Below are 27,976 nucleotides of genomic sequence, written 5' to 3' on the forward strand. Positions count from 1 at the left end.
AAGAGATCAACCGAAGGACTTGTATGCATGCATATAAGCATAACCAATGGACATAAGACACTGGGGGGTAGGGGAGGCCAGGGGATTGTCAAGGGTGGGGAAAAAAAGGACACATATGTAATACCCTATGTAATACTTTAAGCAATAAAAAAATTAAAAAAAAAATGTTCAGCAAACATCTGACCTAATGGTGAGGAACTACATGCTTTCCCCCTAAGATCAAGAACAAGTTAGGGATGTCCCTTCTCACCAGTCCTATTCAACATCATCCTGGAAACTCTAGCCAATGCAATAAGACAAGAAAAGGAAACAAAAAGCATAGAAATTGGGGAGGAAGAAATAAAACTGTGTTTGTTATAAGGTGGTTAAATATAAAAAAAATAACCCAAAGAAAATTTAAATTTGCATAACTATTATATTACACAATAAAATGACCAATTACACATAAAAATTAATAAAATACACAAAATCCAGGACCTGATAATTTTTTCAACCTACTTATTTTTTTAAATTTATTTCTGTTTGGACCAACTTCTCTTCCCCTAAAAATCTGCAGAAGAGATATTGTGGGATATTTCCTTACAAATAATTGGAATGCTACTGAGGAGTGGTGTGTGTGTGTGTGTGTGTGTGTGCGTGTGTATGTGTTTGTGTGTGTTCATGTATCTTATTAATTTCTTTTAAATAAAGGGAACCTGCTGTTAAATTATGATAGGTCAAATATGCAGAGAAAGATCCCTCCTGAAACCCCCAACATGGAGAAACTAAAAGAGATACTTGTAATATGTTAAAAATGTAAACGGCATTATTTTAAGTTGCTTTTGATTGAATGTAACAGAAACTAATTTGAGCTTCTTTAAGCAAGAAAAGACAGCCTACTGTTAAACAGAGGGCACTGTATAAGCAGCACTGTGGAAAAGCATTTGAGCTTCTTTAAGAAAAGACAGCCTACTGTGAAACAGAGGGCACTGTATAAGCAGCACTGTGGAAAAGCAAGGGAGGGTCTAGTTCTGCTGCCCCCTCCCTAGTGGTGTGTGCATGCACATATGTGTGCAGGCACATGTATGTGCGTGCATGTGTGTGGGTACACACATTAATGTATGTACATTGTGTGTGTGTTGGCTGTCGATAAGAATACATGTCTAGCCTCCTGTTCTACGTGCTATATGCTTATTGCGTTTGGAGGACATCACATTGGCCGTTCCACGCAGAAACGGTGGCCGAGTTTCAAGAGAGACTGGACAACTTATCTGAGTTAATTGCCCTTTTTTCACTGTGCTTTGCTCAGCCAAGTTATGGCATTATTCTCAGCACTTGGGTCTGGGTGCTCCCTGTGAAAATGGATTTCATTCTGAAAACTATGAAACTCCCTTTGGCTTGGAGTGTGGTTTTCTACTGGCTGAGATTTATGACAATGCTGTGGAGCTGAAATCCGTTTATTTTGAGTTTTCAGCAAATTCCCTCAGATTGCCAGCGATCCCCATGTTTGAAGGCACAAAGGGAAACATTGTGAGGAGGGGATGGTGATGCAGTGGGTCATTGGGAAACTGGAAACAGTAAATACTTAATTGAGTAGAAAATAGGTTTGGCAAGGTTTTATCAGCTGGAGATAACAGATGATCGACTGGACCCTGGAATCACACGTATGAGGATTCATATTGTTCAAACTCAACTCAATGGCCTGTGGCTGCTGCGGGTCAGTTATGGATTTGGCCATGCGCCTCCGGGGATATGCTGAGCCCCTGTGGACACTGCTGGGACAGACCCTCCTCTTTCTTGGGGCCGCCACCCATTCTTTGGTGAGTACAAAAACAATTCTCACAATGGCTTAACCTGGTAACCATCTGTCAATGGTGTTACCCTACCAGGGTGTCTGCCAATTGCAAAGAGGTCTTACTCTGGACAATACAGCTGAGGTTTCTGTTCTGGGAAGTAGTTGAATCTGCCATTGCTACCGATAAATTTGGTTTACAAAGTCTGTTGGAGTTTCCTTATCTATACTAATAAAAGGGTAATATGCTAATTAGACCAGGAGACCTTCTGGACGTCCTTCCGGACAAAGTCATGGTGGCAGGGCCGAGGCAGAGGCGGTTAGGGGTGATCAGGCTGGAAGGGGGGGCAGTTGGGGGCAATCAGGCTGGCAGGCAGGTGAGTGGTCCCCCCCACCCCCGTGCACGAATTTCATGCACTGGGCCAGTAGTAGAAAATAAAACAGGAAACTAAATATAAAAAGCTAAACAGTAAAAAGGTAAGAAGAAAGGAAACAAAAAGTTTTCAATAACACACATCAGTAATAGCCATGAAAACGACAGCCAACAACTGCCTAGTGAGTACAACGTGCTGGGAATGTTCCAAGCACTTTAGATACAAAACCCATTTAATCAGAAAATCCTGTGAGATTGGCACCAATAGTGTCTTCATTTTACAGATGAGAAAACCGAGTCGTAGAGAGGTTAGATGACTTTCCTAAGGTGGCACGGCTAGTAGGAGGCAAACACTCGGAGCTGGGCTTTATATCCTGCCCGCCTAGCAGTTATTCTATAGCATTTCTGTGCATTTCTGTACATCCTAAGATCTGGAGTTTGACTTACAGCAGTGGTTCTCAACCTTGGCTGCACATTAGAATCACCTGGGAATCTTTTTAAAATGCTGATTTCTGGGCCTCATCCTCCGGAAATTCTGTTTCTTTGTTATGGGGTGGGGCCACCCACCCCATAACAAAGAAACAGAATTTCCGGAGGATGAGGCCCAGAAATCAGCATTTTAAAAAGATTCCCAGGTGATTCTAATGTGCAGCCAAGGTTGAGAACCACTGATCTAGCAAAAAAAAATTTCTGGAGGATGAGACCCAGAAATCAGGATTTTAAAAAGATCACCAGGTGATTCTAATGTGCAGCCAAGGTTGAGAACCACGGACTTGTAGTCATATATGAACACTCTAATAGAAATGCATAGGCATGTGTATATGCACATGCATGTAAATCTTCATACCTGTGCACACACATGCATGCACACACAATTTTATGAGATGCAGCGTTTCCTCAGAGAAAGAACATGAGCCTGGAGTCGGATGTGAGACTGATTCTCGCTCTGCATTTGCCGCTGGGCGACTCGGTCTCGTTCCTTACACTCCGCACCCAGGGCTTCTCATAGGCATGTGGGTGCAATGAGGCTTTTGTTGAAGGATTAAGGAGTAGTAGCTGGAACTAAAAAACCACTAAAAAACTTGGCAACTTCTATTATATTGTTATTACTGACAGTTATGGATTTTTTTGTAACTGACAAGTACTTGTCGTTGGTTTTGTAGCACGGCCTCCAGTTTGCTTTTCTGCCTAGATCGCCCTGATGTTTCCTTTCCCTCTGCTACACTGGATGACTGGCCATATTTGTAGAAAGTGGAATTCCCCCTCAAGTTGCTGTCATCACCTGCCTGAACTTTACTTATGAAGGAGGAGGCCAGCCAGGAAATCAGTTCACTGCCGTGTTCTCCGATGCTGTACAGCTTTTCCTTACGCTTTCCCAACCGGAACTTGGCTGTCTCGGCGCCTGGCTGCTGAGGGGGGGGGGGGGGGGTAGGGGGGTGGCAGGTGCAGGTGATTCAACAAAAGCCAGGCTAACGTCAAAGCCAAATGTCTCACAGGAACCTTAGCTTCAGGGCACCACGCGCTGAGTCTCAGGACCGATTCTGCAGACTGTCGGCCCTATTGTGAGACTCAGCCCCGTGTTCCTTCTGGATGTTTTAAGTTGTGACCCTCTCAGTGAAGAGCAAAGCAAAATGAAACTAGAGCAACAGCGGGACTGTCTCCCATTCACCGTGTCTGGTAATGGCGTTGTTCTTTGCCAATTAGAGAAGGACAGTGGACTCCCTGGTAACGGTTTTTACCCAGTGTTTTGGCAGTTCCACGGATGGAACAGGGCTGTGGCCTGGAAGGAGATTCGGTCTCTCAGAGCCCTAAGTACTCGGCTCCTAAGCCTTTCGGAACCAAGCCTCCTAACCGCAGTGGCCTCCTTCCCGTTCACACTGTTCCCACAGCACCGCCCTGATTACACTCAGTGCGGGCACAGGAAGCCAGGCCACCACAGGCATCTGTCGGCTCGCAGGAGCTCTGCACTCCCTGCTGGCCTGGGGCTCTCTGGCCCAGGGCACTGCAAGCAGGCCAGAGCGCCCCGAGAAGGCCATTCCGGTGTAAGGGTCGGGTGTGGGAACCACGCCAGGGTCCCCGGAGAGTCAAGGCCACTGGGAGCACAGAGGCCTTGTTATCAATACACCAGAATGGCCAAGGCCGCTCGGAGCATGAGCCTCGGCGGGAGGCCCCAGGACTCTGAGCCTGGGACCTGTGCTCAGGCCAAGATGCCAGGCGGGTGCAAGGACACACGCGCACTGTGCCCTCCAGTGGCCACTGTGACGGATGTAACTATTGGCACGAAGCCTTCTTTGTAAAAGGAGGTACTGACCAGAGGTGTGTGTGTGAAGACGTCTGCCGGGGAGAGCAGCTGGGCAGAGCGGCTAGAGCGCCAAGCAGCAGAGGCGGGGCACAGAGAAGGCAGCGCTGGGAGTGCGGGAGCGGGGAGCTCAGCCGGAGCTGAAAGCAGGCTGCTGCCATGTGAGGCTAAGCGCTCAGACTCAGATCCAGTGACCATGTTACCAGCCAGGGAGTGGGGCGGAGCGGAGCCGCTGCTGAGCCGAGGGGCTGGGACGAGGCTGGGCTGGGCTCTCAGGAGCGTGCACGTCTATTGCTGTGTAAAGCAGGGGTCTTGGGGCGGCGAGCGGCTCAGGGAGTAGCTGCGGGTCCAGAAGGGGAGAGCTTAGGGGGATACACAGGACTCACAGCCACTCAAAGCCAGAGCCTGGCCGGGCTGGGCTATGCTCTGACATCATCTTGGAAGAAAACGCGGGCAGAAAAGCTCAGACACCCAGAACAGAAATGTTGCCGATACATCTCAGAGGGCAAAGGAAACTCAGGAGAAAACAGACACACGGGACCCCATCAGAATAAAAGGCTCTGCCCAGCAAAAGGAGCCACTGAACGACAAGGGAGCCCACACAGGGAGGACATATCTGCCAGTGACGCATCTGACCAGGGGTTCATTTCCAAAACACACCAAGTGAACCAAGGCGAAGGAAGGTAAAGGCCTGTACTCGCCGCCTCCCGCAACCACATCCAAACTACAACCCAAATCCAGAGCGACCATCGTCCAGACCCGCCGGAAAGCTGGCTGAATGGAAGTCCCACCACTAGAGAAGCAAAGGAGGAAGCGCACTGAGGTGGGAGAGAGGGGGGAGGCGCGAAGGCGCCCACAGGCTGGTCGGGCACCCGCGTGGGCCGCTGTTGAATCAGGAGGGAGATGTCTTTGCAGAGGCCACGGGAGAAGCAAGGGGTCCCAGCCCCTCACCAGCCCCAGCCCAGGCTCCCTGAGCTGGGAAGAGAAGGCCCCACAACCACCGGCTGTAAACCAGCGGGAATTGTGACAGGGAGGCTGCTGGAGACTCCAGTTTTTCTCTTAAAGGGCCCAGGCACAAACTTACATGGTCTCGCTTCTTCCAGGCTTCAGCACCGGGGCCCCAGACCAGATGGGGCAGGAACTCCAGGGTGGCTTTCTTCCAGACAGGGGTGCCCGCAGGGCTCCGGGGGAGGGGGAGAGAGGCGTGCACGGCTGGTCGGGCACCCGCGTGGGCCGCTGTTTAATCAGGAGGGAGATGTCTTTGCAGAGGCCGGGAGAAGCAAGGGGTCCCAGCCCCACACCAGCCCCAGCCCAGGCTCCCCGAGCTAGAATAGAAGGCCCCACAACCACAGGCTGTAAACCAGCGGGAATTGTGACACGGAGGCTGCTGGAGACCCCAGTTTTCCTCTTAAAGGGCCCAGGCACAAACTTACATGGTCTCGCTTCTTCCAGGCTTCAGCACCGGGGCCCCAGACCAGATGGGGCAGGAACTCCAGGGTGGCTTTCTTCCAGACAGGGGTGCCCGCAGGGCTCACTGTCCCTGTGCTGGGACCTCCCCTATCGCAGGGCTGACTGGCAGCCATATCTGAGACTCAATCAGCCTGGAGCAGGCTGGTAGCTCCAAGTGGGGATTCCCGGAGACCCCGCCCCATCCAATTTGCAGCCCCGCCCAAGCTGTTTGCCTCAGCTGTTCCATATGATGGCCTGTCCTGGCTCAGGCTTCAGACTTCCCTAAAATCTCTCAAACAAGCTGCAGCTGGTGACAGCATGCCCCAAACCAATCAATAAGAGCCCAAGACCTGGCACCAGTACCAGCCTGCCTTGCTTCACAGCTGGGCCTCACAGCCAGTTGGCCTGGAGGTCAACTCCTCCCAGTGACACCAAACAGCAATCAAGGCTCAACTACAACAAGACTGTGCACACAGCCCACACAGGGGCGCACCTAGAGGCCCAGCTCAGGGGACTTTTGCCTATTTTAGTTTTCCCTTTACTGCTCACGTTATAAAAACATTTCCTTGGAGCCAGGGATGCCCGTGGTCTGGCCGTTGAAGAGAGAAAGGTCCCAGCGTAGCACGCAGCCTGCAGGAAGACACTGCGGGTGAAATGCCACACTTTTATCTGATGCGTTTTCGTCCCCATATTTCCACGTGAAGAGACGGAGCTCAGCCACGTTACCTGCCAGGCAGCCTGAGTCGTGGGAAAGCAGGGACCTGGGAGAGAAGACTTATTTCTGAATTTCACATCTGAAATACTGTGTTTGGGGAAAGGAATCTGACTGGAGTAAGAAGCTAATATCAACAGAAAATCAGATCGAAAAACTATGCAAACAAGTAATTCAACCAAATTGCCTTTTTTGAATAAACACGGAGGGTGAGGAACTGCGCGAGTTAATTACCATGTCGCCATGGTTACGCTTCCTGATTGGAACAATGCTGCTGGTTATTCTCAGGTGACTTCAGGTAGCGCTTGCTTAATTAGTTGGGGAAAGGCGCTTGATTTGCGTTCAGGTCATTTTAAATCACTATTTCTATGGCATCTCGGTGTAGATACACAAATCGAACTTAGAAATTAGTTGTTTGTGTGGTTTAGAGGCATCTTAAGAGTCACTGTGTGTTTACCTTTCAAGAAAACCATGCTAGAGCGTGTCTGGATGTTTTACACATTTTGGGAGATTATTATTATGGAGGCAATAAGGGAATATCATAAGTTGGGGGTTAGAACTATGGTCATGTCATGTGACAATCGCTCATGAAACATGCAATCAAGATCAAGTTAGTTCAAACCCTCAAGCCTTAGTTGTTTTGTTGTTGTTGTTGTTGTTTTTTTTTGGTAGATATGTTTTTATAGATTTCAGAGAGAGGATGGGAGAGGGAGAGGAAGAGAGAGATAGAAACATCAATCATGAGAGAGAATCACTGACCGACTGCCTCCTGCACACCCTCTACTGGGGATTGAGCCCACAACCCAGACATGTGGCCTGACTGGGAATTAAACCCCGACCTCCTGGTTCCTAGGTCAATGCTCAACCACCAAGCCGCGCTGGCCAGGTTCAAGCCTTAGTTTTTTAATTCATATAACAGATAATCTTAGTAGCAAGTACTAGGATGTGAAGTAATCTGCTGAGAGTCTGTCTCCATTCTCCTGGGCTACCATTTCTGTAATTATGGCCACTAAAATGCATCCATAAGAAACGGGAGAATGTAACTAGCCTCCATTCTGTTGCAAACCTGGCAGCTGCGTTGGCCAGGTTTAAGCCTTAGTTTTTTAATTCATATAACAGATAATCTTAGTAGCAAGTACTAGGATGTGAAGTAATCTGCTGAGAGTCTGTCTCCATTCTCCTGGGCTACCATTTCTGTAATTATGGCCACTAAAATGCATCCATAAGAAACGGGAGAATGTAACTAGCCTCCATTCTGTTGCAAACCTGGCAGCAGTGGGTAAACGGTGTCTGCTCTTTGCATAGGCAGGCTCTCCTGCCCGGCGGAGGATGGACTCTGCTTTTTCTCATCGTCCTGCCTCATTGTTATCACCTCCTATTTCGTTTCCGCTCTCCCCTGCTTGGGGACACTTCACCTCTGCTCCCTGTGCTCACATAGTCCTCAGCATTATCCTAAAAATAATAGTACTTCTCGCCTGGACGCTTTACCTATGTGCTTAGAAAGTCATCTCCTCCTCTAAGCTGCTGGGGAGAGAATGGGTGTCTCCTCTGTGGGCGAATCTTTCATCCTTCTGTGTCCAGCCTGGGGGAGGGTGGTGGTGGCTAGTGACAGCTCCAGGGGAGGAAGTTATGGGAGTCATGATGGAGGAAGGCTATCGTAGTGCCTAATCACACAAGAAATATGTTGAATCCCAAGGCAAAACCCCCCAGAATCGGCAGGAGTTTGGGGCCTGTGATTGGCCTGACTGGTGCTGACAGTGACCCGTTCGAGGCTGCGTAGCCTTGCGTCTCATCCCGTGTTGGAACAAGAAACAAGAGCGCCACGCCATTTGTTTATACGCAATAAGGATGTGGGAGCCACATTTCTGTTCCAGTGGGAAGATGTAAAGAGCAATGCTGAAAAGCATGAGGAACTTGGAAAACTTCTAGCCAGGTGGCGGGGGATGTTAATTGCTCTATTTCACATTTACTGCGCTTGGTTCCAAGCAATTGACAGCGTGGGGAGCTCCGAGCATGTAAATGCTGGGCTTTCTGTTTTTAATGATGATGAGGGGTCTCAGCACCGCTCCCGTCTCTCCCTCCACAGTCCCTCCACCTGCTCCCACTGCCCTGGAAGACTTCACGTGACACCCTCCGCTCCAGCCAGTGCCCGTGTCCTCAGCTATTTCTTTCCTTAAAAGAAGTTTTTATTGATTTTTGAGAGAGAGGATGGGAGAAGGAAGAGAAAAACATGGATGAGAAAGAAGAATGGATCGGCTGCCTCCTGCACGCCCCCTACTGGGAATGAGCCTGCAACCGGGGCCTGTGCCCTGACTGGGAGTCAAACCGATGACCTCCTGGTTCACAGGTCGATGCTCAGCCACTGAGCCACGCTGCCTGGGGTTTCTGACCTTCGGAGCTCTGCACTCTGTGACGGCAACACCTCTGTGGGCACCTCCGTGGCAGCCACGTGAACATTCCCGCACAGTGTGTGCTTTATCCTAACGCACCTTCAAAAATTGTAAGTTATTTTTTATTGAATGTGTTGGGATGACATTGGTTAATAAAATTATACTGTCTTGTGTGTTCACCACCCCAAGTCAAGTCTCCTTCCATCACCATTTAGCCCCCCTTTACCATCTTCTACCTGCCCTACCCCTTTCTCTCTAGCAGTCACCATGCTGTGGTCTGTCCATGAGTCTTTCTTTTTAAAAATTTTGCTTAATTCCTATACCCTGGTTTCTCCTCAGAGCGTGTACATCTTTTGCCTTTCACCTCATGTGCTTTAAATAGAACTTTCCAGTGCTGTTTGTGCCGGGGGGAAAGGTCACTACACCCATCAATTCTCCCTGTAAAACCACGCCTTTCCTTTGTGCAGCCCTGAGTTTAAACCAGGAGGCGAGCCATGAGCAATTACCCCCAGATTACTAATGAGAACCCGGGCCCCGCGCGCGGGTCACACAGGAGAGGGGACAGGATGTGACTGAAGCTGTGACTCCAGTGCGGCCTCACTCACAGAGCACCCAGGCTCCTCCTCTCCGTGGGAGAGAGGGTTTTAGAAAAAATAGAATTCTTGACTTTAAGTGTTCGTTCATTGCAACCACTAAATATTCTTCCCCCACGATTGTTGTCTCTTTAAAAAGCAAATTGTAGGCTTAAAAATTCCTTTAAAAAGTCCCAGCACAGAGCACTTTCTTTTCCTGACACAACCTTCTTGCCAAAGATGGTATTGGGTGAAGGGCAGGGCGGTCTCCTAGGGGCGTCATGCAAAACGTTGAAGATGACCCGTGGCTGCACCGAGGCTGCTCTGCGGACATTTGAGTGGTCCCCACCCCACGGTCCTCCTGCCCGGAGGCGGTTCTTCACGGCAGGCCTCAGTGCTCGCTCTGCTCTCCGGTGAGTGACAATGGGCCTCTTCTTGTACGTCCTGGCCGAGGTCCACACTCAGCCACGGAGCCGGCCCCGCCGGGCTGTCCTTTGCTTGTTGATGAGTTCATCTGTTCACTGCTCAGTGATCAGGAAAGATGGCCACGTTGGAGGCTAGCCGAGAGTTTCCGGCGACTGGGGTTACGGGCGTCTAGCTGTTCCCATTGAGAACGGCTGTGGAACGGAACATTAAGCTTGATGCGGATCACATTTCAGCTTCATCTCTCGCTCGCTGAAACCTGTAGAGGCAGCCGTTGCAGAGTGTGGACGCTATGGAAGCAGCGAGCTGCGAAAGGACACCAGTGCGGAGGAGACATCCCTGAGCACGGCGTGGATTGTGCTGGGCACGGATGGCGGTGGGCATGAGCGGGCACGGATGGCGGTGGGCATGAGCGGGCACGGATGGTGGTGGGCATGAGCGGGCACGGATGGCGGTGGGCATGAGCGGGCACAGAGGCCTACAGGACACTCGGACCCCACCGCCCGGTGTGACAAGCCCAAAGCCCTCTCCAGTCTGCCCATCGGCTGCCAAAGGGCAATGAGAGTGGAGAGGGGCAGGCTGTACTTTTCGGGTACTCAATGCTCACGTGTACACTGGCATTTTCTCACACTCCTTGGGGATCAAACTCCCAAAGACACACAAGTTGGACATGGGCACCCGTGCTAGGAGCTCCCTGGTGTGTGATGGTGGGAAGCTGGGGCCAGCTCAGGTCGTTGATCTGGTTGCCTGTGGCATCGCCAGGCTGGAATCCAACAGGCACCGAAGGCTGACACCTGGGCTGTTCTCTTTGTCCTCCACGTTCTCCCTGGAGGTGCTCCCCCTGTCTTTGTCCCGGGTGGGGGAGGGGGAGGGGGGAATTTCTGTCTGAGAGCCATGCCGTTCCTGTCTGGGAGCGCTCTCAGCTTAGCTGGGCGGGCCTCGGGCTTTGTCTTTCATGGGGCCTGACCATTCTGCTCTGAACCAAAAGCCCCAAGTTCAAACCGCCGTGTGCACCGTCAGGACCTCGGAAGCTTTTCCCGTTCTCTATTGCTGCATAACAACGGCCAACCAAGTGGATCGAAACAGCAGCAACTTACTACTGACCACGACTCTGTGAGTTTGCCAAACCCAGCTGTGCCGGGGCTGGGGCTCCTCCTCCGTGACCCACTGGAGGCTCCTGAGCCTGGAGCTTTGGGAAGGCTTCGCCCGTGCGCCACCTTGGAGCTGCCTGAGAGCTCTCTCTCCCTCCAGCTTCCGTGGAGGGGGGTGGAGACCAGGACCTAAGAGGGTGAAAGGGAAAGCAGCCAGGACTAAGGGACGAGACCTAAAGTGGCACCGTGTCAGTCAGAATCCGCCCAGCTTCGGGGGGAGGGGAGCCGTGTGGAGGTCGGGGCGAAATGGTCGGAGGCCATCTTTAAAGACCATCTATCACACCCCAGTTCCATTCGGACACCCCTCCAGAGCACCTGTACTGAGCCCCGTGGGCCTGTCGGAGGGGGAGGGCTGGGAGGGAGGGTATCAAGGCTCAAATGTAAGAAGACACCACCCAAATCTCACTCGTAAGGCGACAGGATGAGCATTGTGCCCATGGCACTGCGGTGACACCCCATCCAACGAATCTCTAGTTGGATGCTTCTCTTGAAACACGTAAAATACCAGTTGCAAATAACTTCCAGTGATATTTTGTTTTTTCCCCCCTTTGGTCTTAATCTTTATTGTTGAAAGTATTACACGTGTCCCCCTTTTCCTCCCATTGGCCTCTTCTAGCCCCCCCGCCCCCCGCCCCAGGCCCTCACCACCCTATTGTCTGTGTCCATGGGTGATGCATAGATGCACACGAGGTCTTTGGTTGATCTCTTTCCACCCACCTACCCTCCCCTGCCTTCCCCTATGGAGACCACACTCTGTTCCATGCTTCCATGTCTCTGGATCCACTCCATTCATCAGTTTATTTTGTTAATTAGACCCCACATATGAGATCATATGATACTTGTCTTTCTCTGACTGGCTTATTTTGCTTAGCATGATACTCTCCAGGTCCCTCCATGCTGTCTCAAAGTTGTCTCACGTAGGAAACCAAGGGATTTGATTTGTCGAAAACGAATCCTGTTTCCAGGTTTTATCTTAACTCTGGAGTCCATGCACTGGGCGCTCTTGTCCAAGTCTCCGGCCAGCTGTTCGGCCTCCTGTGAGGGACGTGGGGGGAGCCGGCGGGATGTTCGCGGACCCACAGTTGCCTCGGCCTGGCAGATGGGGGTGCGTGTGCCCTGGCAGCCTCGGAACTGTCAATTCTCGTTTTTGAAAATTGAACTAACCCTGTAAGGAATTCCTGCCTGGATCGTGCTGTTTGGCACGGCACCTGGATGAATAATCCAGCTAATTTGCACCGCCGTTATGTGTGCATTAGGAGCTCTCAGGCTCTGAGGGTATTTCTGTCGCGTTGCCATATTGCCTATTAACGGTGTTGGGAAATGCAACGCCACGTGCGGATGGAAGGCCACGTTCGGAGAGTACGTGAATCCCAGGGGCCTGACCCCCGACGTTGGCCCCTTCTACAGACTATTTTTATCCGACTGTGGCTAAAACGCAGCCTCCCCCACTTAAAGGTTTTGAGAACAAACATTTCTCAGTTTCAATGTGTTTGTTTCAAAAAGAGTGAGCTTATTGGTTGAGGGGCACGGCTGCATGGTTGTTTATGCCGTCACTATCTGTCTGCGCCCTAGTTAAAAATGTAAAAATCAGTTGACTAAGCCCCATTTAATTATTCCCACCAGTGAAAGAATTCTGTCACGCAGGAGCGAGCAGTGGGAGCGAGAGGAGGTGGCGGGGAGGAAGAGGAGGATTTCTTAGTCCCACCCCTGAGGCCTGGTTCTATTTCTATGTTCTGGTTAATGTGCCCTTGTATTAGTCAGAGTCCTACACAGAAACAGAACCAATCGATTGCACAGAAATAAAACAGTTAATGAATAATCGATTTATCTGGAGGAATTGGCTCCTGTAGTTTTGGCGATGGAAGTGCCCTACCACCTGCCATCTGCGAGGCCGGGGGTGTGGCCGGAGGGAGCTGCCCCCGGGGGAAGGCGCTTCTGCCCCCAGTGTTCTGGGCTGACAGCTGTGTGTCCCCTCCTGGGCCTCCCCTCTGTCTGCCTTTGTCCATCAACACTATCCTCGCGACAGTCACACAGGAGACGGGATTCTGAGGGCCCGAGGCTCCGGGATATCAGGCGCGACCCGGAGTGACCAGGTGGCAGCGTCCAGGACGGCATTCTCTGGGTCCCCTGTCCCTCGCCTTTCCTCACGCTACTGAACTCCGAGGGTGGGTGCCCTCGGAAGCATCCACCACATTTCCATTTAAATGCAAATTCCAGGTGTAAATAAAGATAATTTCTATGCTGCCTCCCTCTGGATTTCCCAGGCCACAGCTCTATTTCGGTTCCAAAAGTAACTGAGGGGCGGCGGCCGTGGAGAATGTGCCGATGGATAATTTTGCCTTTGGTTATTTTCCTAAAACGTTAAAGACTTGGAGACTTTTAATGGTAGTGAAAAATGCCCAACCGAAAAGTATCGCAAATTTATTTATTTTTTGAGAAATGATGCCATTAGTTCACCTGCATGTTCTGCTTAAAAACAGAGGCCGCTCATGGAGAAAAAATCCAGGAGGTAACCTTTAATTTGAAATTGGATGCATTGTGATGCTCTTGCTGTAAAAATCTGATGGTGTATTAATGTCCTCACATATATTATCTCAAATTGTACCTTTCAGTTATAATGGCTGTTCCAATAACATAATGGCCACTCACCTGTAATTAGAAGTTTCAAAGCCTGACATGATTCCAGTGTTTTTCTCTGCATTTTTCATGTGCGACGGCCCTGTGCGGCCGCACGTTCCGCGGGCGGATCTGCACTTTGTTTCCATGTATTGTCTCCTGAAGCCACTGGACTTAGTCCTGGGCACATATCGAACCCGGCGATAGCACCAAGGGTGCTTCTTAGATACAACGGCAGCCTTGAGGACTCTGGTGACTGGTGTCAGCCACCCCCAATTCCCACCTACACACACCTGAGCCCCAACGTGTCCTTTAAAACGGGTTTAACCAAAGTCCTGATTACCTGCAAGCGTCCTTCTGTATCTCATCCTGTAGTAGGTCCAGGCCCATGGCCAGCCCTCCCCGCTGCCACCTGGTGATCTACAATAACAAAAGTGTAACATGCAAATCAATAGAACAGCCGAACAGTGGAAAGACCATCCGGACGACCACGCTCTGACACCCACTGGCACCAGGCCAGCCACGGTGGGTGTGATGCGATTGGTTGGGGCGGCCCCGCCCTCGCCCCATGATCACCCCATAGGGGGAGGCCCAGGCCACCAGCCGGCAGGGTGATCAATCAGGGGGCTCCACAATCGCCCCAAAGAGGGAGGCCCAGGCTACCCTGAGGTGGCGCTGCAGTGGGTAGCCTGGGCCTCTCTCTGCGGGGACGGTCCATCACGGAGCCCCTGCCAAGTGGGCAGGGCCTACCTCTTTGGGACGATCCATTCAGGGCTCCTGGCCTGTGAGAGGGTGCAGGCTGGGCTGAGGGGACCCCCCTGCCCCCACCGAGTGCATGAATTTTGTGCACCAGGCCTCTAGTAAATACATAAAAACCCTGGCATTTATGTGGTCTCAGGGGCCATAACAAGAAGAGTGGAGGCATGAAGGAAAGTGCTCAACACAGTAGTATGTGAATTGAACTAAAATTTCTTGGAAAGAGACTGAGTTTTAACCCAGACACTGGTATTACTAGGAGCGTAAAGATTTTGCTCTGCTGCTGCCTGGGAAACACATAAGGGGATAAGTACAGTTTTATAGTCATACTAGGGGCCTGGTGCACGGATTCATGCACATCAAAAGGTAATTAACCAGAAGAAATATTTTAATATTGCTATTCGCCCTTTCTCTATAATAGAAGTGTCAACCAAATTTACAAGCGACAATGACAGATCAAAACACATGCATTCGATTGGCACCAGCAAGAGCTTTATATGTATCGTGCATGCATGAGTCCATGTTTATTTTTAAATCACCAGTGCGCGTTGGACTTATGGCCATTAACTTAGCCTTTTATATATATAGATAGATAGGGGTCCAGGGTGCGAGAGGCACTCTGCAAAGTTGGTGTTGTACAGGGTGTGGAACGCAAACCCAAATGTGCAGTAAGCCAGATTCAGGGCCAACAGTGCCCCAGCAACACATAACCCACGGCCGAGGTGGAATTGTGCGACCGGCGAGGAATCGGGCTCCCTCCTCTCTGGTTCCCGGGTGTGTCACCCGAGAACCACTGCTGCCAAGTCACCACAGCTCGGCAGCTCCTGCATTGAGCATCTGCCCCCTGGTGGTCAGTGCGCGTCATATGTACCAGCCGGTCGGACAGTCGGACGGTCACTTAGCCTTTTATATATAGAGAGAGATGCAATTGAGTTGACATTGTCAAGGGGTAGAAAAACTAAGAACTTGTCAGTTGACCCTTAATTCAGATTTATCACTCACTCAATCACCCTCCAGTGAGCAGCTAATCTAGGTGGTAAACTCTAGGGATGGGCTTTGCCAAATCTCAGCAGAAGAGTAATACATTACAAGATATTGAGCTTTTGGTGAGGCGTAATCATCTAAGCAGGTGTCAGACACTGAGGGTTAAGCCCCGCCTCCAGTGTTCAAAGGCTGGGCCTTGGGGCAGCTCCTGGAGGGTCCCCGAGTCTCAATCTCTCCTGTGGAGAGAGAGCAATGACTCACAGGTATGCGGGGGCTTCACAGGCAATATGGCTCCGTTAGTCAGGGACTCTGGAGATCAAGCGCACGGCATTATGATATCTTTGCTGATCACATCTGCTGCATTCAGTAATGATTCATTTTCTTTCCAAACTTGCCACTTGTTTGGGAGGGAGTGTGCGCGGAGAAATGGAGCCGCTTTCACAGGATGGAAGAGAGCTTCGCGGTGGGCGCCTTGCTAAGTGGCCTTGGCAGTGAGGGGTCCCAGGGTCTGCCCGCTGCTCCCGTGGACGGTGCCGCCTTGGGCTTGCTTCCGTCCAGCCAGCAGCCTTTCATGCCCAGAGTGAATCAACACCCGGAGAGTGATTGCCCAAGGGCTCCGCTCATTGGTAGTCTATTTGCGTCCGGAGTGTTATTCCAGCTTCTCTCCCACAGAGCAAATATCACCAGAGGGAAGCCCGTATCTTTTCACATCTACACAGAAGAAAAGGGCAGTTTAGCACCCGCGGTAAGAGATATAAAGATTCGGGGGGTTTGGGGAGTTTTTATGTTTTCTTCCCCCAAGAACTGAAGAAAAATAAAGCCAAAGGGCAGAGAAGCCGGGATGGCGATGAAAAGTCTTTCTCAATTGAGTATGAACTTGACACCAAGGCTCTCAAGACTGCAAACCTGGTGGGGCGATGGCATTCTGGCTGGTTCCTCCCCGTCTCCACAGATTTCTCAAGAACAGGCTTTTAATTTCTTAATCCATGTGACACATTTCAGCTATAAAACCAAAACTCAGCCTCCACATGCCAGAGGAAGAGGAAAATCAATCAAACATCAGGCAATTGGGTTTCTAAGGTGCCACCTACACCTGTGAGGTTTCATGTCCCAATACAAGGACTTTCCTCAAAGCTACAGACAACACAAGCTTTACCTTTTATCTTCTAACTGTATGGCTTGTGTTTAAGTTAAAAAATTGGAGCATCGATTGGGTGCTGGGCTGGAGCAGCCAGTATTTCTGCCCATGGACTCTGCCAGGAAGAGCTTTGGGCTCGGTCCTATGGGTTCTCGCCAGTTGGCTCTGCGGGTTTTCCGCTCTGCACCTTGGTTTCCACATCCACAGACTGACTTTCTGATCCTCGAAGGGACTCAGATGAGCGTCTATGGACAGAGGGGCCCCAGCGATGTCACAGCCATCCAAGCTCCTGTTGACCCAGTGTTGCTGGGTCCAGGTCCCTACGTTCCTGGTTTCTAAACCACCGTGTGTGTGAGATGGTCAGTGTCATCATATGGCAACAAAGGACCTCGACTCCACGAGGTAAACTGCTTTCTCCAGGGCCTCACAACAGAGAGTAGCAAAGACAGAATTGGAACCACCCCGGGCTTGTCTCGATGTGACATCTTGTAAGAAATGGGTTTGTAGGTATTGAGAGCGACAGAGGCAACAGAGCAGGTATTCTTAGATGAGTCACTTGTTGGTTTGTGGCCATTAATGGGGACGTCCAGGTGGGTACCAGGAACCAAGGCTCATGTGGCGTCTCAGGCTCACACTGGAGTTGATTGTGGGCGCACAGAACAATGGTGACGCCCCACATGCTTCTTTCCGGTCTTCAACATGATGAACATTGAGGCAGGCTGAAAGGTCAGGGACTTTTCCCACAGATGAAGTTTCTTATTTGATTGATGCCTGGCTGTCTGGCACGGGGCTGTGGACTCTGAGAATGTCAGACCAGTTTCCTCCGACTCTGAGGTCAAGATTTCAATGAATGGAGACCCTCCAGCCCTGACCTCGAGTCCCATTCCCCAGTCCACGTCAGGGTGCACACTTGTCACAGTCTAATGAGAACTAAATCAGCCACCTACTGTGCAGTGACCCAGGGCCTGAGACAGCCAAGGGGGCGGGCCTTCCTGATGGCTGTCCCCAGTCAGACCTCCCGTCCAGCTTTGCCTCCCCCTTAAAGGGGGTCAGAGGTCAAGGTTAGGAGTGTGCAGTGTGTCCTGTGATCCTCATCCTAGAACCACGTCTCCGCTCGGCCAGCTGTGAGCAGCCAGGCCTGTCTTCACACACCTTCCTGCCTCTCAGCAGACACTTCTTCTAGGCTCCCTGACTCTCCCTGGACCAGGCACCTCTCCTTGGTCAGTATCTTTATATCCTGATTACCACTTATTAGCTAAGTTAATGTTGTGAGCTGCTTACTGCTCCTGAAACTCATTTTTCTCATCTTGGAAATGGAGAGTTACTGTCAATGTGTTAAGAAATATAATGTCTATTGAGACATTTCAAAAACAATGCCCAATAATTTCATGGATGTTCAAAATATATCCATTTTCTAATTTACACTACTCCTTTTTTTTTCCTCTGTAAAAAAATAAATCCTAGGATCCCACTGTCATGAACTGTTCTCTTGATGTTAGATTTTGCAATTACTTAAAAAAAATTGGGTAATGGTCCTTAATGCCGTTCCTTTCTCCTTTATCTTGGAACATCGTGGGTATCAAAGGTTGCCGAGTTCGTGCTGAGAGGGCGTGTCCCCCTTTGATGACGGTCATGCCCCGGCCTGTCATTGATATTGATAGTCAGACGCTAGCAAAAGGAAGCAATGGCTGTGGGTGAGAATGAGCTTGGACCCCATCTCAGGGAAGTCAGAGCACCCTGCCTGCCTCGGGAGAGTGGGGGTGGGGGAGGGGGAGCCTGCAGGAGGAACACCTGCTGAGCAACTAGACTGGACAGAGCACCGTCCACCTGTGCCCCCCCGGTAATTCCCTCTTTTGCTAATTGAGACACAAACTTGGTAATATACGTCCCAATCTTGGACCAGTGATGGTCCTCTGTAGACAAGCAGATACACAGAGTTTAAAAACGTGTGATTTTTTTATTTAGCAGATGCCCCAGCAACTTCCCTTGCAAGGACCTTCCCAAAGTGGGGAAACACAACAACGTAGGTCCACACCAAGGGGGGTTAGGGTGGTTCATCCTAATGCATAGGTATTACAGACGAATTCGGACGAGTTCCTGGCATGGCTTTGTAGCTTTGGGAGGACCCTTAAAAGTGCAACCGTAGATCTCTATAGATGTCCTCACAGGCTTGGTCTGAAAATGTCATTGTATCACCCCCTCTCTTGAATGATGGTTTGGATGGATATAATGAGAACTTAGTCATGGGAATGTGGAAAGTTCTGGTGTTGTGTCAGTGGGAATGGAATTGGCAGAAGAGGAATTATTAACCAATCTCTTTTGAAATCAGTCTGTGCCCCAAACTCAAAGAGGCTGACACTATGAGCTATAAATACTTCTTGATGATACTATTACATATTGTGGGAGACGGCCTATTGTCTTCACTAGCAGAGAGGTGTGGACAAGGAACCCGGAAGGCTGGTGATCCTTGAAGCCCTTGCAAAGGTCAGGGCTGTGCACCCATTGTTAGTCCAGACAATGGTAGCTGAAGCAACTTCCCCATTTTTTATTATGTAAATCCTTGCTGATGCACTAGTCTGCCTGTTACTGGAAATTGCCTGCCTAAGGGCTATGGGTGTATCCCAAGTCAATAAAAGGTTGGCTCGGCCTGAGCACCAGTGGAAGTCCTTCCTCTTGAGTTGGACTTACCCGCCTGGTCCCCCAATATTTCCAAATTATCTCTTGTCTTTTCTCTTTCATTTGTGTTCGGCTCCTCTTCCAGATCCTGAACCCTGAACCACGCGGGATGTGGAGGGAAACATTTACCACACCTATGTCCAGTTTTTACGTAGGTTTCAATACTCTGAAAGCAATTATGAATAAAAACAGAGATATATGAGAGTTGTGTAAAAAAAAATACACCAAAGTGCTTAGGGAGTTTGCATTAGTATAGTAAAATCTGACTTCTTATTCATTTAGTTTTCAAAAATGTTTTTTTAAAATTCCATAGTAGATTCATAATTAAAACAATTGGAATTGAACAAATGAAAATGAAAGAGTCATTTATGGTGCATAAGCCAGGGTCAGGGCTGCTGGCCTTGCGCTGGCTGCTGTGTATGCATTCTTAACAGCTTTCTCATTGTGTTCTTAACGATGTGGGGATTTTACCAGCTTAAGCCCCGTAGATGTAATCCCAGAATAACTGGAAAGTAATCAGAATGCAGTGAACAACTGGTCGTCGACACTGTGTACAATCATAAAATGTCAGGGCTCCCGGAAGCAGCGCCGGGTGCTGACTTATAAAAGGATCACTGTCGCTTTTTAATAAAAACATTTGTTTAGCATCACAAACATGGAGGCATCGGTGCCCTTGCGCTGGGCTGATTCTTCCTGGAATGAAAATGAGGATCGCCTTCGCTCTCATTCCAGGGTTGCGAGTCTCACCTGCACAGAGTGATGGGATTCTTAGTCGTGCACCGGGGCTCACAGCTCATAGGACACAGACAAGACCCCCCGGTCCACTGTGTAGCTAAGTGTGGTCAATCGGCCAAGTTCAGGTTTACAAGATAGGACAATAGAAAAACACACATCTTCGGGGGCACGACCTTGAGGGAGAGTCACTCTCCTCCTCGTCCCTTCCTCTGCCCTAGACCCTTCATGTGGATATACTGGTTTATCATAAAATATGACCAAAAAGACGGCATTGTTCTAGGGCAGGGCCAGCAAACATCCTACAGAGGACCAGAGAGGAAGTACTTGAGGGTTTGGAAACCAATTGATACCAGCTCCACTTACATTAAAATAATAATAATAAAAAAAGCTAGAAACTAGTTGGTATGAGAACACATTTCAGTTGGGAAGATAATATTGCATCAGGGAGGAGACCAGCGGGAACTGACCTCTATCTACAAAAACAGGCTTTACTTTTGTCCACACGGTCACACCTGATGCCAACACCATAGTCAAGGCGGAGACTGCATCGCCTCCAAAAGGGGCCTGGTGTCCTTTTGCTTTTTCTTGCTTTCTTTTGGGGGTAATCTGCCCTTTTAACAAAATTTGAAGGCACAGTACAGTATCGTTGACTGTGGGCACGATGTTCCAGAGCAGAACTCTAGAACGGGCCTCTCTGGCGTAACTGAAACTCTGTACCAATTGAGCAGCTCCCTTTGCCCCCGATAAGCACTCTTCTAGTCTCTGCTTCTGTGAGTTTGAATATTGTGGGGACCCCATATAAGAGGCATCATGCAGTGCTTGCCTTCTGTGACTGGCTTATTTCATGGAGCCGAATATCCTCCAGGTTCATCCATGTTGCTACAAATAGTATTTCTTTCTTTTTAAAAGATGAATAATACTCAGTTGTGTATTTCATAGACATTTGAATTGTTTCCATAACTTGACTATCATGAATAATGCTGTCCGTGGGAGTGCAGATATCTCTTGGAGATCCTGAATTTGCATATATATATGCATATATATATAAGCAAGTGGAATTATTGGATCATCTGACCGCTCTATTTTAAATTTAAAACTGCCCTGAACTGAACTCAACACTTTGGAATATTTCTTTCTTTTTAAAAGATGAATAATACTCAGTTGTGTATTTCATAGACATTTGAATTGTTTCCATAACTTGACTATCATGAATAATGCTGTCCGTGGGAGTGCAGATATCTCTTGGAGATCCTGAATTTGCATATATATATGCATATATATATAAGCAAGTGGAATTATTGGATCATCTGACCGCTCTATTTTAAATTTAAAATTTTGTAGAAACCTCATGTTTTGCAAAATGGCTGCACTATTTTACATTCCCACCAATAGTGTAGAGGGTTCCATGTTCTCCACATTCTCCCCAACACTTGCAATCTTTTGTTTTTTATTTTGATAATAAATACCCCACTGTTGTGAGGAGTTATTTGAATGTAATTTTGATTTGCATTTCCCTGATAACCTTGATGTTGGACATCTTTCCATCACCTGTTGGGCCTTTGCATGTCTTCTTTGGAAAAATGTTTAAGTCCTTTGCCCATTTTGAAAATAGGTTATTTGTTTTTGTTTGTTTGTTTGTTTTGCCATTGAGTCGTAGGGCTGGCTTACATATTTTGGATATTAACTCCTTATGAAATATATAGCGTAATGGCTAATTTTACGTGTCAACTTGACTGGGCCAAGAGTGCACAGATTAAACAGGATTTGGGTGTGTCTGTTTCTGGATGAGACGAGCATTTGAGTCAGTGGACTCAGTTAAGGAAATCACCCTACCCAGTCTGGGTGGGCATCACCCAATCCATTGAGGGCGTGCAGAGAACAAACATGTGGGAAGGACAGATTTTTTCTCTCTTGTTTCCTATCTGCCCGTTGAGCTGGGATATGTCTTTCCTCCTGTCCTTGGCCGGGGGTTAATGCCAGCAGCTGCCTGGCTCTCAGGCCTTCAGACTAGGCCTGGAATGACTCCACCATCTTCCCTGGGTCTCCCGCTTGCAGACAGCAGACTGGGGGACTCGGACTTGGCCTTCCTAAGTACGTGAGCCAATTCCTCACAATCAGTTCTCATCATAATACATATTCTGTTGGCCCTTGAACAACATGGGTTTGAATTTATGGGTCCACTTATACGTGCATTTTTTTCCCCCCAATCAATACTGTTAATGTATTTTCTCTTCCTTAAGGTTTTCTTAATAATTTTCTTTTCTCTAGCTTACTTTGTTATAGGAATACAATATATAATACATATAACATACAAAATATGTATTAGTCAACTATTTATGTTTTTGGTAAGGCTTCCAGGCATCAGCACGCTATTAGAAGTTATGTTTTTGGAGAGTCAAACATTTTGACTGCACGGGACCAGCACCCCTAATCTCCCCGTTTGTTCAAGGGTCAACTGTATGCCTTATTGGTTCTGTTTCTCTGGAGAACCCTGAAAGTTACATATGGTTTGCAGATATTTTCTTCCATTCCATGGATTGCCTTTTTTCATTCTGTTGATTGTGTTTTTTGCTGTTCAGGGCAATTTAGTTTGATTTAATCCCACTTGTTTATGACATATAGACCAGTGGAACTGAACAGAGATGCCAGATATAAACCCACACACATATGGTCAACTCGTCTTCAACAAAGGTGCCAAGAACACTAAATGGTGAAAAATCGTCTCCAACAAATGGTGTTGGGAAAACTTGACATTCACATGTGAAAGAAGGAAATTGGACCCTGATCTTACACCATACAGAAAAGTATCCAAGTCACTAAAAGATTTAAACATAAGACCTGAAACTATAAAATTCCTGAAAGAAAACTAGGAGGAAAACTTCTTGACATTCGTCTTAGCAATAATTTCTTGGGTATGAGACCAAAAGCACAAGCAACAAATGCAAAAAATAGATAAGAAGGGCTACATCAAAACAAAGCTGTCTTCTTAAAACTGTATATTTTGAATTGTTTCATTCTCCATAGATTAAGGGGGAGAAGAAGGAGGTTGTGGGAGCTGGTACTGAGCCCCGAGTTGGCACCTGGGTGTGTCAATGACCCTCTGACATCACACCTATGTGGTGACTTCCAGAGGAATGAAGGGGAGGTCTGGTCCCCGCTTTCAGGGGGTGTGAAAAGGGAGAAAATAAATCAGATGGAAATAAAGAGTGAGTAAATACTTTTGTTTTCTCACTGATTTTCGAGTAACAGTTACCTGCACTGTCATTCTCATACGTCAGTTTCCTGGTATTAAATTTTCTCTTTACACTGTGTTTGCTATTATTTGATGTTGATTTTTGATTTCATTGTAATTATCCGCGAATAACCCCAAATTCTGTTTAAAATGGTAGACATGTAGTCACATCCAGAAACAGAGAGAAGAAAGAGGGAATTTGCCTTCACAAGGCTTATACGAAAATTATTTTATACTTAGAATATATCATCGTTTAGAATATGAATTTGAATAAGTAATTTCAATGCAAAGAAGAATGAAACAGAAAAAAAGAAAAAGTAAAAGCAATAAAACCTTAATATTTTTCCTTGTTGCATAGTACTAGAGAAACCAAAATGTATTGCTGGATTGGTTTCCGCTTTGTTTTATATTAAAACAACAGAAGTGGAACCAGGATTATTATCACTATTCCAATAACTGTCAGATTTCTATTGGCAAGACTGACACTACTTTTGTCCTTCGTTTCACCTCGAAACAGAAAAAAAGAAAAAGTAAAAGCAATAAAAACAATATTTTTCCTTGTTGCACAGTACTGGAGAAACCAAAATGCATTGCTGGATTGGTTTCCGCTTTGTTTTATATTAAAACAACAGAAGTGGAACCAGGATTATTATCACTATTCCAATAACTGTCAGATTTCTATTGGCAAGACCAACACTACTTTTGTCCTTCGTTTCACCTTGTAATATGAATGCATTGGGACGTTTCTTCCATTAAATTTCAAATGTGTTTAAGCAGCTGGGCTTGTAGAAACACATTTACCCAAAAGAATAAATTTTTGGTGAATTCTGTGGCTTTACCTGATAATATGAAATGGAAAGGGGATTGGCAATAATAATGTATGCTTTACCCATTTTTCTTTCTTTTTTTTTTTTTAAAAATCCTTGCCCAAGGATATTTTTCCAATGGTTTTTAGAGAGAGTGGAAGAGCAGGGGAAGGAGAGAGGGAGAAACATAAATGTGAGAGAGACGCATCCGTTGGTGCCTCCTGCACTTGCCCCCACCTGGGCCAGGATAGAACCTGCAACCCAGGTACATGCCCTTGATCGGGAATCGAACCCAGGAGCCTTTGGTGCGTAGGCCAGCGCTCTGAGCCATACCATCCGGGGTTCTTTCTTTCCTCATCACTCATGTACAATCTCTCAATATGCTGGTTTTCCAAAAATATTTATTTCACAAAATACTTACCTTGCAAGCTCTCCTGCTAACCATGGACTCCATGTCTGCTGTTGTGAGTCTGGCTGGACATCACAGTCTTCTGCGGGCATCATGAAGCGAACCTGCAGAGTGTAGCATGACTGGCACAGGGCCCATGCCACGGCGTGCCTGCCCAGAGGTGAGCGCTCAGATCCAATCAATTTCAAATGTATTTTCTTAAATGACTGCGGTTCTGAGTGCTTCTGATCCTGACACACTCTGGCATATCAGCGTCTTCTGTTTCGGTAGCTCGCCTACATTTTGAAATAGAGTCACTCCTGTTAATGCTCAGCACTCCCCGTCTTCCAGAGTTTCCAGGTCTACTGGGTTGGATCCAAGAGAAGAGCGTTCAGTCCCTCATCACCAGGCGCTCAGCAATGTCACCGAGGGACGAGGACTGTGAACAGCAGACTGTGTCTTCCCTGAGGGACGATAATTTAAAGCGCTGTTGGCGAAGCGATGAAGCCCTCTCCACTCGGAGGAGAGTCTCACTGAACTGATTGTAGAGCAGAGAGGAGTACGCTTGCATTTTCTAATATTTCCATGTTGTGCTCTCTGCTGTTAGTGATTTGCTTATTGACCCTACATTTCTGGCTACTTGACGTCATGTCTAATAGATTCCTGACCTCACACCCCTCCTCCCAGACCCCCAGAGGCAGGCAGTGGGCACTGTCATGGACAGAGAGTCGTGTCTACAGTAAGGATCTGCCGTTTTAGGGTTTATTTTCTCTTCATCAGTTAGATGTAAGGGCAGGAAGGGGACCAAATCACAATCTTGTCAGTTCACATTGAAAGTGCTGATACTAATGATTCCGAACTCAACCCAAAGTTCAGCTCACAATGGAATCCTTTGGATGTTTCCTGTGGAATTCAGAACAATGTCCACTCACCTCAGAGCCACGATGCCTACCTCTACCACTCTCTCATCTACATATTGTGCATGATATAAAGGAACACTTGACAGACATATCTATTTTAATTTTACAATGCAATTAAATGCTGCTTCCGAATTATTATCTTATTGAACAATTACAATTAGAATACTCCTCTCTAAAAGGTAAGTTACACAAAATGAAATTTCTATCCTGAAAAAAAGCTGTTGCAAGTTTATAGAAGTTCATTTTCATAGCATAAAAATGTAAAAATAAGGGAAGTAAAACCCTCCTGCAATCTTATGATTAAGAGTTAAAAGAAAAAAAATCAATGTTTTAATTTTATGGTACAAATGTGTATATATTTATACGTTTTATAAAATTTGAATCCCACTGTTTTGAAATACTTTCTGCATTTGCTTAAATGTCAAGATGATTCCCCCTCCACAATGATCTTATATCTTCTTTAACATCATTTTAATAGGTAAACTCCTAATATTTGGGAAATATTTTTAAGAACCACACCTATCATAAAAGAAAATAATGCATATGGTTCTATTTGTCACTATTTGGGTGATTTTTGTCTCTTTTACTTCTTTCTTATCTTGTATGTATCCTCCTTTTAATTATTTACTCATTTCGTTTTTCCTGAACATTTATAAAGCATATATTTCCATTTATGTTACTTTATAAACTACTTTAAAGACATTGTTCAAAGATAGCTTACTAATACAAGCTAACACTCCCAGAGAGATGTGACTCAGCGGATGGCGTAAAAATGATCAGTGTTAAAAATAAAATATATTGAAAACCCAAACACAAGCTGCTTTTCCTCCTTACATCATTCATGAAGGCTGCGTCCGAGCCGAGGTGACCTTACTGATTGTTAAATTGTGTGACTTCTCAAAGACCTGCCATTTGTTTGTATTTTGTGTAGAGACATGCTCAAGCCAATGACTGAGTCATCATCTGTTAAACTCGTAACTCTCAGTTACTCCTTTTATAGTACAATACCGCCATTCCTGCTTTTACTTAGCAGTCTGATTCAGAGATTTGTAAGCTCCTTATGAATATTCTCACGAAGGGCATCCTGACGGCTTCTGCTCAGGTCTTTGCCCCTCAGGGAGCACGTGTCGTGGCCTGCACTGAACTCTAACTTGTCAGTTCCCCTCCAACTCCTAGATATTGGTCCATAGCTTTCAGTTGTTAACTATGGGAAACACTGATTCATACTCCCTATAGCATACTCCATCAAATCCTCGACTTTCTTTTTTTAAAAAAATAGTAATACTTTAAACAATAAAGTAAAATAAAAACTTTAAAAAATAGGTTTTTATTGATTTCAGAGAAGAAGGGAGAGGAAGAGAGAGATAGAAACATTAATGATGAGGGAGAATCATTGAACGGCTGCCTCCTACACACCCCCTACTGGGGATGAGCCTGCAACCGGGCATGTGCCCTGACTGGGAATCAAACCATGACTTCTGGTTCATAGGTTGACGCTCAACCACTGAGCTATGCCGGCCGGGCAAATCCTTGACTTTCAAAGCATGTCTAGAACTGGCCATTTCTCCCACCACTCCGTGACCTGTTGTGAGCCACCATCTATATATATATGAAAGCCTAAGCGACCATTACGACCAAATGACCAGAATGACAGGAACAACCGTTTGACCAGTAGCTATGATGCGCACTGACCACCAGGGGGCAGATGCTCAACGCACAGGCATGGAAACATGGAACAGACTGATGAATCTCAGAGGGAGGGGAGGAAGGCAGGGCGGGAAGAGATTAACCAAAGATCTTATATGCACACTAGAGGCCCAGTGCATGGATTCATGCACCAGTAGTGTCTCTCGGCCTGGCCTGCGGGGATCGGGCCAAAACCAGCAGTCCGACATCCCCTGAGGGATCCTGGATTGCAAGAGTGGGATCAGTGGGGTTACTATGGCTTTGGTGGCATCGTTAGACTACCCAATGTGGTAATTTTCCATTTCAGCAGAAATGCACAACTACCTAGGCCAGGAAAACGGGAAGCATCCATCCAACTCGCAGAATCTTCTGTTTTATTGGGGGAAATAAAATTAGAACCAGTGCGTTCAATCAAGGGTGAAACCGTAACTCATTTCCTGGAAAAGAAATTGCACCCTATTTTTATGCGTCTAAACCGCGTCTCTCCTAAAACCAATTGAATACACATGGCCTATTCTATAATATCAAACCTATATTAGGTTTTCTTATAGAACAAACTGCTTGTCAGCAAGCGACAATAGTTCAACTACCTTTTTCTATCCCATCAAACCCCAAACAGCCCCCCGTCAGCTGCTGGAGGCAGTGAGAGGACGGGCACTCTTAGGGGAGGCGGTTCCCTCTCCTTCCCATTTGATACAAACACGGAACAGAACAGAAAACACAGGCCCACGTGAGTTCTACCCCACGCAGGGGCGCTGTGCTCTGAGCCGTGCCTGTTCATATGAACCCCCCCTGGAATATCCGGAGAAGCCGGAGGAGGAAAACACACTTGAGGTATGAGCACATTTTACAAGAAAATTCAAAAACCCGGGGCGGTGCAGGGGCCTTCATTCTGGGGG

The sequence above is a fragment of the Myotis brandtii genome, unplaced genomic scaffold (genome assembly GCF_000412655.1).
Source record: "Myotis brandtii unplaced genomic scaffold, ASM41265v1 scaffold1050, whole genome shotgun sequence".
In the NCBI taxonomy this organism is placed as follows: domain Eukaryota; kingdom Metazoa; phylum Chordata; class Mammalia; order Chiroptera; family Vespertilionidae; genus Myotis; species Myotis brandtii.